The sequence below is a fragment of the Balaenoptera physalus genome (genome assembly GCF_965194825.1).
Source record: "Balaenoptera physalus genome assembly, chromosome: 18".
In the NCBI taxonomy this organism is placed as follows: Eukaryota; Metazoa; Chordata; class Mammalia; order Artiodactyla; family Balaenopteridae; genus Balaenoptera; species Balaenoptera physalus.
Genome location: NC_138899.1, coordinates 30,688,084 through 30,700,304, shown reverse-complemented (window position 1 = coordinate 30,700,304; position 12,221 = coordinate 30,688,084). Strand labels below are relative to the sequence as shown.

Genomic DNA, 12,221 nt, shown 5'->3' with positions numbered 1-12,221 from the left:
TTTAAAAAGTGCTCCTCTAATATCCCAATATTATAATGCTGTTAGCATTAATTAGAAGTTGTAACATTCAGTCAAATCCTAGTTTAAAAACTATATACTACATGAGAAGTATAAGGGCCTGAGCTAGTGTATAAGACTGGAAAGGTTCATCTCAATCTCTTAGCTTGTCTCCTTGCTTCCAAGCACAAATGTACTCTCTCTTTTTTTCTCTATCTCTCTCTTCCATTCTGTACCCTCCCCCAATATCTACTTTTCTTCCCGCTTAAAAATCTTTCAATGAAGATACATTTCCTAAAGCTCAAATCACGAATCTTTCTAGTCTTATATTTGCTGCTCCTCACTCCCCCACTCCCTCACCCAGACAACCTCCATTCCCAGATGCATTACATGCTCAGGTCTTCATGGGGCTTCCTAAGCTTCTTCCTCTCCCCGATTGCTCTGGCTTCCTAATGCCCACAACTTGAATTTCCCCCATCTTTCACTACGGAAACATTGATCTATTGTTCAAGACCCAAGTCAAGAATCCTGTCTTCTGTGAAGTTGTTTCTTACTTCCCCAGTCAGTGTTAGTGGCCCTCTCTTCTTGGGTCTTTTTTTTTTTTTTTTTTTTTTAAACATCTTTATTGAAGTATAATTGCTTCACAATGGTGTGTTAGTTTCTGCTTTATAACAAAGTGAATCAGCTACACACACGTTCCCATATCTCCTCCCTCCTGCATCTCCCTCCCTCCCACCCTCCCCATCCCACCCCCCCAGGCGGTCACAAAGCACTGAGCTGATCTCCCTGTGCTATGCAGCTGCTTCCCACTAGCTACCTATTTTACATTTGGTAGTGTATATATGTCCATGACACTCTCTCACCCTGTCACATCACACCCCTCCCCCTCCTCTTCTTGGGTCTTTTTTTAAATACATTTCACTGTTATAGCTCTCATTACATTTATAATTACTGGGTGGTTTGTCTGTGTCCCCCACCACAAAGAGAGCATCCTGAGAGAAGGGATTATTTGTTTTGTGCTCTGTTCTCCTCCAGCAGAAAACACAATAGCTGACTCTTAATGGGGTCTTAATAAATACTGAGTGAATGAATGAATTGAATTGAATAAATGGCAAATGAGAATTTAAGAAACGAAAGATTAAGAGGGGATTTTACTATCACAGAGGTGATACACCAAATGATTTAATTATATAATTTCAGGTAAATGTACTAAATATATCCACTAGCTAATGATAAAATACTAGAAAATAATAGAATGCCTCTCCAAAATCGTGGTGGAGTTCTGACTGGAGATAGTAAACAGAGCACAAGTGTTTGTGACTGAATAACAATTTGAGATACTATCAGGGTTTTCCCCTTATTGTTCCTTGTTCCCTGTGACCTTCCCCCAGCCCAGGCAGCCAGGGCATTGCATCTTCACTGATCCAGGGGAATGACGACACAGCAGAACACAGATAACAAAAGAGTCCATTCTTAGCTTTCAGGTTTCAAAGCTAAGAACCTTGCAAAGGCAAAAGATTTGGAATACTACGTGCTCTCAGAGTCAGTTTCTCTTGCTCTTTATACTAAAAAAAAAGAAAAGTTTCCCAAATTTGGGAGATGGAGACAGAGAGGAAATAAATAAAGGATAGCTACTAGGAAACTAGATATAAAATATATGATGTTCAAATTAGTAGAATATTGATCTATCCAGTAGGAAAGGAAAGGGAATAAAAAGAAAAAAAGAAAAGAAAGGAAACAAGATTAAAGTGTGATAATTAGAAAATTTAAAATAGTACGGCTACAGTAACTCCATATAGTAACTATAATAAATGTAAGTTAGTTACTCTAACAGACCAAAAGATAAAGACTTAACGATCCAGGAATGTGTTGTTTACAGAATCACTTTTAAAACAAAAGGATAGGGCTTCCCTGGTGGCGCAGTGGTTAAGAATCCTCCTGCCAATGCAGGGGACACAGGTTCGAGCCCAGTCTGGGAGGATCCCACATGCTGCGGAACAGCTAAGCCTGTGCACCACCACTACTGAGCCTGCGCTCTAGAGCCCGTGAGCCACAACTACTGAACCCACGTGCCTCGAGCCCGTGCTCCGCAACAAGACACCGCAATGAGAAGCCCGCGCACTACAATGAAGAGTAGTCCCCACTCGCTGCAACTAGAGAAAGCCCTCAGTGAGAAGCCCATGCACAGCAACAAATACCCAATGCAGCCAAAAATTAATTAATTAATTAATTAATTAATTAAATTTTTAAAAAAGAAAGGATATATAAACATTGAAAATAAATAGAAGAAAATATATCAGGCATACATGAATGAGAAGAAAATCAGGGTTGTGGTTTCAATGTTAGGTTAAATAGAATTTAAGGCTAATGAAGGGGGTCATGAAGAAATATTTGCCAGCATAAGTATTAAGAAGATGATTTTATTTTAAACACATGCACACTAAATAAATTGCTCTCACATACATAAAACAGAAACTAAAATAATGACAGGAAAAATAAATAGTTGGTGACTTTAACAAATCATCCTCATATACTATAAGATTAACTAAATTAAATATAATCAAATTTATAAATTTCGATAACATAATTTACAGTTTAAATACATGTAATGAATAAATGAATAGAGAATACAAAATTTTTATAGAGCACCTGTGAAGAAAGCTAAAATTGACTATGCACTGTGTCACCCAGGAAACCCATAAATTCCAAAGAATTGCTATCATATACAACATGTTTTCTGATTATTATTCAAGGTAACTAGGAATCAAAAACATATGTTTAAAAATCCACATATCTGGAAAGTAAGAAAAATAGAGTACTGAATAATCCTGGTTAAACAGAAAATTATAAGAGAAAAGCTTAAAGATATGGAGTTAGGTTTAAAAAGGAATTGTCTGTCAAAACTTGTGGAATACAGATAAATGTATTGATTAAAGTACACTTATCAAAATAAAAAAAAGAACGGATGAAAACAAATAAACTAAGAATTTAACCAAAAAGAGAAAAAAATGACATGGAAAAACCCAAGGAAATAATAAGGAAAGAAGGAATAAAATTAAGTCTAGAAATCAGGAAGATAAAGAATGGGAAAACAATAGAAAGGAATAGCAAGGAAGAATGTTTTCATATCTATTGATTATCTATATTGTTTTGAAGGATTTGGTGATAATATTTTTTTGCCTATTTTTTAAACTAGGGCTAAATTATAGAATCTCCCCATATTAGGAATAGTAACATTTTGTTCAGCATACATTTTCTATATTTCTCCCAGTTTCTCATTATCTTTTTTGGACATAACAAAAAGAGAGAATACAGATTTTTTTTTTCAAACACTCATGGAATAGTCAAAGAAATTAACCACACTTTGTCTTTTAACAATGATTAACATGACTTCACAAAAATTGAGGTAATTATTTACTTCAGCCCACACCCCAAATATAGGTGCTACTTCTTAATACTCTTGACAGAATTATAAATTAAGAATTATAAAAGTGACATTTTTTAATTAGGAAATTGAGGCACAAACTAAGCAGGTAATGAGAGTAATGTTCTAGAAAATGAACACAATACATAGCAACTGATTGCTACTCAAATGCACAGTGCTTGGCACAGAGAAGGTGACTAATATAATTCTGGTGAATGAACATGTTGAGAGCTCTGTTGAATGCCAAAGAACAGAATCAGTTAGTTACAGAGCTTAAATTTTTCTTTTTTTTTTTTTGAATATTTGAATTTTATTGTATTTATTTTTTTATACAGCAGGTTCCTTTGCGTATTTTGCATAACAAGACTTTATCAGATGTGTCTTTGGCAAATGTTTTCTCGCAGCCTTGAAGAAAACATTTGCTTGTCTTCTAATCCTCTTGAAACTGTCTTTTGTAGAGCAGAAGTTTTTAATTTGAATGAAGGCCAGCTTATCAATTATTTTTTTCATAGATTGTCTTTTTTTTTAACTTTATTTACTTATTTTTTATACAGCAGGTTCTTATTAGTTACCTATTTTATACCTATTAGTGTATACATGTCAATCCCAATCTCCCAATTCATCCCACCACCACCACCACCCCCCCACTTACCCCCCTTGTTGTCCATACGTTTGTTCTTTACATCTGTGTCTCTATTACTGCCTTGCAAACAGGTTCATCTGTACCATTTTTCTAGATTCCACATATATGCGTTAATATACAAAATTTTTCTCTTTCTTACTTCACTCTGTATGACAGTCTCTAGGTCCATCCACGTCTCTACAAATGACCCAATTTAGTTCCTTTTCATGGCTGAGTAATATTCCATTGTATATATGTACCACATCTTCTTTATCCATTCTTCTGTCGATGGGCATTTAGGTTGCTTCCATGACCTGCCTATTGTAAATAGTGCTGCAATGAACACTGGGGTGCATGTGTCTTTTTGAATTACGATATTCTCTGGGAATATGCCTAGTACTGGGATTGCTGGATCATATGGTAATTCTATTTTTAGTTTTTGAAGGAACCTCCATATGTTCTCCATAGTGGCTGTATCAATTTACATTCCCACCAACAGTGCAAGAGGGTTCCCTTTTCTCCACACCCTCTCCAGCATTTGTTGTTTGTAGATTTTCTGATGATGCCCATTCTAACTGGTATGAGGTGATACCTCGTTGTAGTCTTGATTTGCATTCCTATAATGATTAGTGATGTTGAGCAGCTTTTCATGTGCCTCTTGTTCATCTGTATGTCTTCTTTGGAGAGTTTTCTATTTAGGTCTTCTGTCAATTTTTTGATTGGGTTGGTCTTTTTTTTAATATTGAGCTTCATGAGCTGTTTATATATTTTGGAGATTAATCCTTTGTCCATTGATTTGTTTGCAAATATTTTCTCCCATTCTGAGTGTTGTCTTTTCGTCTTGTTTATAGTTTACTTTGCTGTGCAAAAGCTTTTAAGTTTCATTAGGTCCCATTTGTTTATTTTTGTTTTTATTTCCATTACTCTAGGAGGTGGGTCAAAAAAGATCTTGCTGTGATTTATGTCAAAGAGTGTTCTTCCTATCTTTTCCTCTAAGAGTTTTATATTGTCCAGTCTTACATTTACGTCTTTAATCCATTTTGAGTTTATTTTTGTGTATGGTGTTAGGGAGTGTTCTAATTTCATCCTTTTACATGTAACTGTCCAGTTTTCCCAGCACCACTTCTTGAAGAGACTGTCTTTTCTCCATTATATATCTTTGCCTCCTTTGTCATACATTAGTTGACCATAGGTGCGTGGGTTTATCTCTGGGCTTTCTAGCCTGTTCCACTGATCTATATTTCTGTTTTTGTGCCAGTACCATATTGTCTTGATTACTGTAGCTTTCTGTATAGTCTGAAGTCCAGGAGCCTGATTCCTCCAGCTCCGTTTTTTTCCCTCAAGACTGCTTTGGGTATTCAGGGTCTTTTGTGTCTCCATACAAATTTTAAGATTTTTTGTTCTAGTTCTATAAAAAATGCCATTGGTAATTTGATAAGGATTGCATTGAATCTGTAGATTGCTTTGGGTAGTATAGTCATTTTCACAATATTGATTCTTGCAATCCAAGAACATGGTATATCTCTCCATCTGTTTGTTTCATCTTTAATTTCTTTCATCAGTGTCTTATAGTTTCCTGCATACAGGTCTTTTGTCTCCCTAGGTAGGTTTATACCTAGGTATTTTATTCTTTTTGTTGCAGTGGTAAATGGGAGTGTTTCCTTAATTTCCCTTTCAGATTTTTCATCATTAGTGTATAGGAATGCAAGAGATTTCTGTGCATTAATTTTGTATCCTGCTACTTTAACAAATTCACTGATTAGCTCTAGTAGTTTTCTGGTGGCATCTTTAGGATTCTCTATGTATAGTATCATGTCATCTGCAAACAGTGACAGTTTTATTTCTTCTTTTCCAATGTGTATTCTTTTAATTCTTTTTCTTCTCTGATTGCCATGGCTAGGACTTCCATAACTATGTTGAATAATAGTGGTAAGAGTGGACATCATTGTCTTGTTCCTGATCTTAGCGGAAATGCTTTCAGTTTTTCACCATTGAGAATGATGTCTGCTGTGGGTTTGTTGTATACGGCCTTTATTATGTTGAGGTAGGTTCCCTCTATGCCCACTTTCTGGACAGTTTTTATCATAAATGGGTGTTGAGTTTTGTCAAAACCTTTTTCTGCATTTATTGAGATGATCATATGGTTTTTATTCTTCAATTTGTTAATATGGTGTATCACATTGATTGATTTGTGTATGTTTAAGAATCCTTGCATCCTTGGAATAAATCCCACTTAATCATGGGGTATGATCCTTTTAATGTGTTGGATTCTGTTTGTTAGTATTTTGTTGAGGATTTTTGCATCTATATTCATCATTGATATTGGTCTGTAACTTTCTTTTTTTGTAGTATCCTTGTCTGGTTTTGGTATCAGGGTGATGGTGACCTGACAGAATGAGTTTGGGAGTGTTCCTTCCTCTGAAATTTTTTCGAAGAGTTTGAGAAGGATGGTTGGTATATGTTCTCTAAATATTTGATAGAATTCACCCGTGAAGCCATCTGGTCCTGGACTTTTGTTTGTTGGAAGATTTTAAATCACAGTTTCAATTTCATTACTTGTGATTGGTCTGTTCATACTTTCTATTTCTTCCTGGTTCAGTCTTGGAAGGTTATACCTTTCTAAGAATTTGTCCATTTCTTCCAGGTTGTCCATTTTACTGGCGTAGAGTTGCTTGTAGTAGTCTCTTAGGATGCTTTGTATTTCTGCGGTGTCTGTTGTAACTTCTCCTTTTTGATTTCTAATTTTATTGATTTGAGTCCTCTCCCTCTTTTTCTTGATGAGTCTGGCTAATGGTTTATCAATTTTGTTTATCTTCTCAAAGAACCAGCTTTTAGTTTTATTGATCTTTGCTATTGTTTTCTTTGTTTCTATTTCATTTATTTCTGCTCTGATCTTTATGATTTCTTTCCTTCTGCTAATTTTGGGTTTTGTTTGTTCTTCTTTCTCTAGTTCCTTTAGGTGTAAGGTTAGATTGTTTATTTGAGATTTTTCTTGTTTCTTGAAGTAGGCTTGTATTGCTATAGACTTCCCTCTTAGAACTGCTTTTGCTGCATCCCATAGGTTTTATATCATCGTCTTTTCATTGTAATTTCTCTCTAGGTAATTTTTGATTTCCTCTTTGATTTCTTCAGTGATCTCCTGGTTATTTAGTAACGTATTGTTTAGCCTCCATGTGTTTGAGTTTTTTACGTTTTTTTACCTGTAATTGATTTCTAACCTCATAGCATTGTGGTCAGAAAAGATGCTTGATATGATTTCAATTTTCTTAAAATTACTGAGGCTTGATTTGTGACACAAGATGTGCTCTATCCTGGAGAATGTTCTGTGTGCACTTGAGAAGTGTAATCTGCTGTTTTTGGTTGGAATATCCTATAAATATCAATTAAATCTACCTGGTCTATTGTGTCATTTAAAGCTTGTGTTTCCTTATTAATTTTCTGTTTGGATGATCTGTCCATTGGTGTAAGAGAGGTGTTAAAGTCCCCTACAATTATTGTGTTACTGTCAATTTCCTCTTTTATAGCTGTTAGCAGTTGCCTTATGTATTGAGGTGCTCCTATGTTGGGTGCATATATATTTATAATTGTTATATCTTCTTCTTGGATTGATCCCTGGATCATTACGTAGTGTCCTTCCTTGTCTCTTGTAACATTCTTTATTTTAAAGTCTACTTTATCTGATATGAGTATAGCTACTCCAGCTTTCTTTTGATTTCCATTTGCATGGAATATCTTTTTCCATCCCCTCACTTTCAGTCTGTATGTGTCCCTAGGTCTGAAGTGGGTCTCTTGTAGACAGCATGTATATGGGTCTTGTTTTTGTATGCATTCAGCCAGTCTGTGTCTTTTGGTTGGAGCATTTAATCCATTCACGTTTAAGGTAATTATTGATATGTATGTTCCTATTACCATTTTCTTAATTGTTTTGGGTTTGTTTTTGTAGGCTCTTTTTTTCTCTTGTGTTTCCAACTTAGAGAAGTTCCTTTAGCATTTGTTGTAGAGCTGGTTTGGTGGTGCTGAATTCTCTTAGCTTTTGCTTGTCTGTAAAGCTTTTGATTTCTCCATCAAATCTGAATGAGATCCTTGCCGGGTAATCTTGGTTGTAGGTTCTTCCCTTTCATCACTTTAAATATATCATGCCACTCCCTTCTGGCTTGTAGAGTTTTTGCTGAGAAATCAGCTGTTAACCTTATGGGAGTTCCCTTGTATGTTATTTGTCATTTTCCCCTTGCTGCTTTCAATAATTTTTCTTGGTCTTTAATTTTTGCCAGTTTGAATACTATGTGTCTCAGCGTGTTTCTCTTTGGGTTTATCCTGCCTGGGACTCTCTGTGCTTCCTGGACTTGGGTGGCTATTTCCTTTCCCATGTTAGGGAAGTTTTTGACTATAATCTCTTCAAATATTCTCTCGGGTCCCTTCTCTCTCTCTTCTCCTTCTGGGACCCCTATAATGCGAATGTTGCTGCGTTTAAGAGGTCTCTTAGGCTGGCTTCATTTCTTTTCGTTCTTTTCTCTTTATTCTGTTCCACGGCAGTGAATTCCACCATTCTGTCTTCCAGGTCACTTATCCTTTCCTCTGCCTCTGTTATTCTGCTATTAATTCCTTCTAGTGTATTTTTCATTTCAGTTATCATATTGTTCATCTCTGTTTGTTTGTTCTGTAATTCTTCTGGGTGTTTGTTCTTTAATTCTTCTAGGTCTTTGTTAAACATTTCTTGCATCTTCTCAATCTTTGCCTCCATTCTTTTTCCGAGGTCCTGGATCATCTTCACTATCATTATTCTGAATTCTTTTTCTGGAAGGTTGCCTATCTCCACTTCATTTAGTTGTTTTTCTGGGGTTTTATCTTGTTCCTTCATCTGGTACATAGCCCTCTGCCTTTTCATCTTGTCTATCTTTCTGTGAATGTGGTTTTTGTTCCACAGACTGTAGGACTGTAGTTCTTCTTGCTTCTGCTGTCTGCCCTCTGGTGGATGAGGCTATCTAAGAGGCTTGTGCAAGTTTCCTGATGGGAGGGACTGGTGGTGGGTAGAGCTGGCTGTTGCTCTGGTGGGCAGAGCTCAGTAAAACTTTAATCTGCTTGTCTGCTGATGGGTGGGGCTGGGTTCCCTTCCTGTTGATTGTTTGGCCTGCGGTGACCCATCACTGGAGGCTACCTGGGCTCTTTGGCAGGGCTAATGGTGGACTCTGGGAGGGCTCACGCCAAGTACTTCTCAGAACTTCTGCTGCCAGTGTCCTTGTCCTCACAGTGAGCCACAGCCCCCACCACCACCCCCCGCCCCTGCAGGAGACCCTCCAACACTAGCAAGTAGGTCTGGTTCAGTGTCCTATGGGGTCACTGCTCCTCTCCTGGGTCCCGATGCACGCACTACTTTGTGTATGCCCTCCAAGAGTGGAGTCTCTGTTTCCCCAGTCCTGTCGAAGTCCTGCAATCAAATCCCACTAGCCTTCAAAGTCTGATTCTCTCAGAATTCCTCCTCCTGTTGCTGGACCCCCAGGTTGGGAAGCCTGATGTGGGGCTCAGAAACTTCATTCCAGTTCGTGGATTTCTGTGGTATAAGTGTTCTCCAGTTTGTGAGTCACCCACCCAGTAGTTATGGGATTTGATTTTATTGTGATTGCGCCCCTCCTACCATCTCATTGTGGCTTCTCCTTTGTCTTTGGATGTGGGGTACCTTTTTGGGTGAGTTCCAGTGTCTTCCTGTCCTTGACTATTCAGCTGTTAGGTGTGATTCTGGTGCTCTCGCAAGATGGAGTGAGTGCATGTCCTTCTACTCTGCCATCTTGAACCAATCTCTCCAGAGGTTAAAAGTTTCTGCGGAGGAAGCAGCTTCTCTCTTTTTTCATAATTTTACAATACCCATTTTTGTCTTACTGCCTAATTCAGAAGTGCCTCGAGTGAAAAACTCTGAAAAACTCTTTTGTCATAAAACCTATTTGAGGGATGAAAAGAAATAGGGTTAAAATGAACATTTATTTAATGCACAATTTCAGGTCAGACAGCTCCAAATCTGCTAAGCATATGCAGTCAAGCACAAGTTATGAAATACTGTATATTTGAATGAAGATATTAGTATGGAGAGATTAAACACTTCCTGCACTATGCACTCCTTTATCGCTAAGTGGAATTTCACATTTATGCTCTTCAGAATTATGTGGATTTAAACTGATATTATTGACTATTTTCTCTTGAACCTAATGAAAATCTTTGCAACTGAAAGCAGTAGTGATGCTTCAATAAAACTGTCCCCCTGTAAAAATTCTTCCTGTTTAATTACTATTTCTAATGGGCCCTAAGAAGCTTAAAAATAAATCTATTTTAAGTCTGTCATGGATGAATTATTCCACATTTTCCTTGCTGATTTTAAAATGCAACACTCAAGCCACTAACATAATAGAGATTAAAATGAACAAATATACATGTAATATTTTTCAAACCAGTAATTATTTTGAATAGGTAATATATGTAAAGGGTAGAGATTTTGAAAGTTACAGAAAAAGGTAAATACAGCAAAATGTAAGTCTCCCTTCCGCTCCTTTCCCCAGACACCCATTTTCTTTCTGGAAACGGCCATTGTTATAAGTTTATTATGCATGTATCTAAAAATGAAATAATAATAATAGCCACCATTTGTTTATTCACTCTGCACCAAGGTTTCTCACAAAAATGGTATGAGATAAGGACCACTATTTTCCTCATTTTACAAATGATAAAACTGAGTCATACAAACATTAAGAATCTTTTTTAGGGTCACACTTTGTAGGTGGAAGAATTTTAGTTCAAACAAGAGCTATTACTCATATTTGTACAGGCTGTACTCAAACAGATACTATATTAGAGAAAATAGCTGAACTAGAGTAATAGTTACTAGGATAATTGAGATTTGATAAAACTTTACAATGATGCCTTTAAAGGGTCTTTAACAGTTAAGAACTAATTTACTTACTTATGAAGTAATATTTATTGAAAACCTACTGTGGTCCAGGCACTGGAAACATACTTGCCATCCTCACATGAGAAATGCAGGCAAGGGAAAAGTAACTACAATACTATGCAGTATGCAGAATTGGGATCATGCCATAACAAAACTCTAAAATATGTGACGTTGATTCCAAGACCATGTGGCAGATGAAAAGGAAACCTTTAGTAGAAATAGCAAGAAAACGATTGCAGGAGACTAGAAAAAAGATGAGGAAACTGCTACAGAAGCTTAAAAAATAGTGACCCATGTCATATAATATAGTGGTAAAAGTATCACCTGCAGTAACTTGAAAGATAGTCCACCCGGTAACCTGATGGACTTTTGGATTTGAGCAGAGATTTCTAGGAAGAAAACTGAGAGTGTTTATACTAGCTGAAGTATTAGGAGCTTCAAGAAAGAGATGGGCTCCGAAAACAACTGACCAATATGTAAGCAGAATTTAAAGACATTATAGAGGGGCTAGAATGTGCCAGTCTGGAATGTAAACTCTTATTTCCAGCTTCTCAAGCAAATAAAAGATTTTCAAATTAAGACATGGCCTAAAGATGAAGGATAAAATCAAAACTATGGCCAGAAGACACTTTTCTAAGGCTTCTAAGGAATTTAAATTGGTGCTTTTTTGGGCTGAACAAAATGGCTTCTCAAAAGCTTAAAGATGTAGGTCCACAGAAGCCTGATCCAAAAGTAGCAGTAAATTAGTCTAAAAAGAGAAGACTGTCTTGAAAACAAGTGTGGCTTTGGCTTCTAGAGCATAGAGTGAACTTTCATCTGATATATAGAAAACTCCCAAAGTTCTTAAGGGAATTGTACTAGCAAAAGTACTGCCAGCCTGGACTAATAGGGACCATGACTATTCAATCGTAAAGAAGTTTCTGGTTTCCTAACTTTATACAGGCAGGAACAGGCTGAGAAAGTTGCTCAAAGGACATACAAGGAGATGAACTGGAATTGGACATTTGGATTTTAAGTGTCTGTGGGATATCGGAGCAGAGAAATCAGAGGAGTTAAACATGTGGTTCTAAAATTTAGGAGACAGGACTTCCCTGGTGGCGCAGTGGTTAAGAATCCGCCTGCCAATGCAGGGGACACGGGTTTGAGCCCTGGTCCGGGAAGATCCCACATGCTGTGGAGGAACTAAGCCTGTGTGCCACAACTACTGAGCCTGTGCTCTAGAGCCTGAGAACCACAACTACTGA

At 36.9% G+C, this 12,221-nt stretch overlaps 2 protein-coding genes across 2 annotated transcripts in view; both read right to left on the bottom strand.

The window, feature by feature from the left end:
* Window positions 1-12,221, bottom strand: part of COMMD6 (COMM domain containing 6) — a 131,158-nt gene that overhangs the window by 79,836 nt on the left and 39,101 nt on the right. The window lies entirely within an intron of this gene.
* The window catches only part of TBC1D4 (TBC1 domain family member 4), a 260,140-nt gene that overhangs the window by 223,480 nt on the left and 24,439 nt on the right, over window positions 1-12,221 (bottom strand). The gene's annotated exons all lie outside the window — the stretch shown is intronic.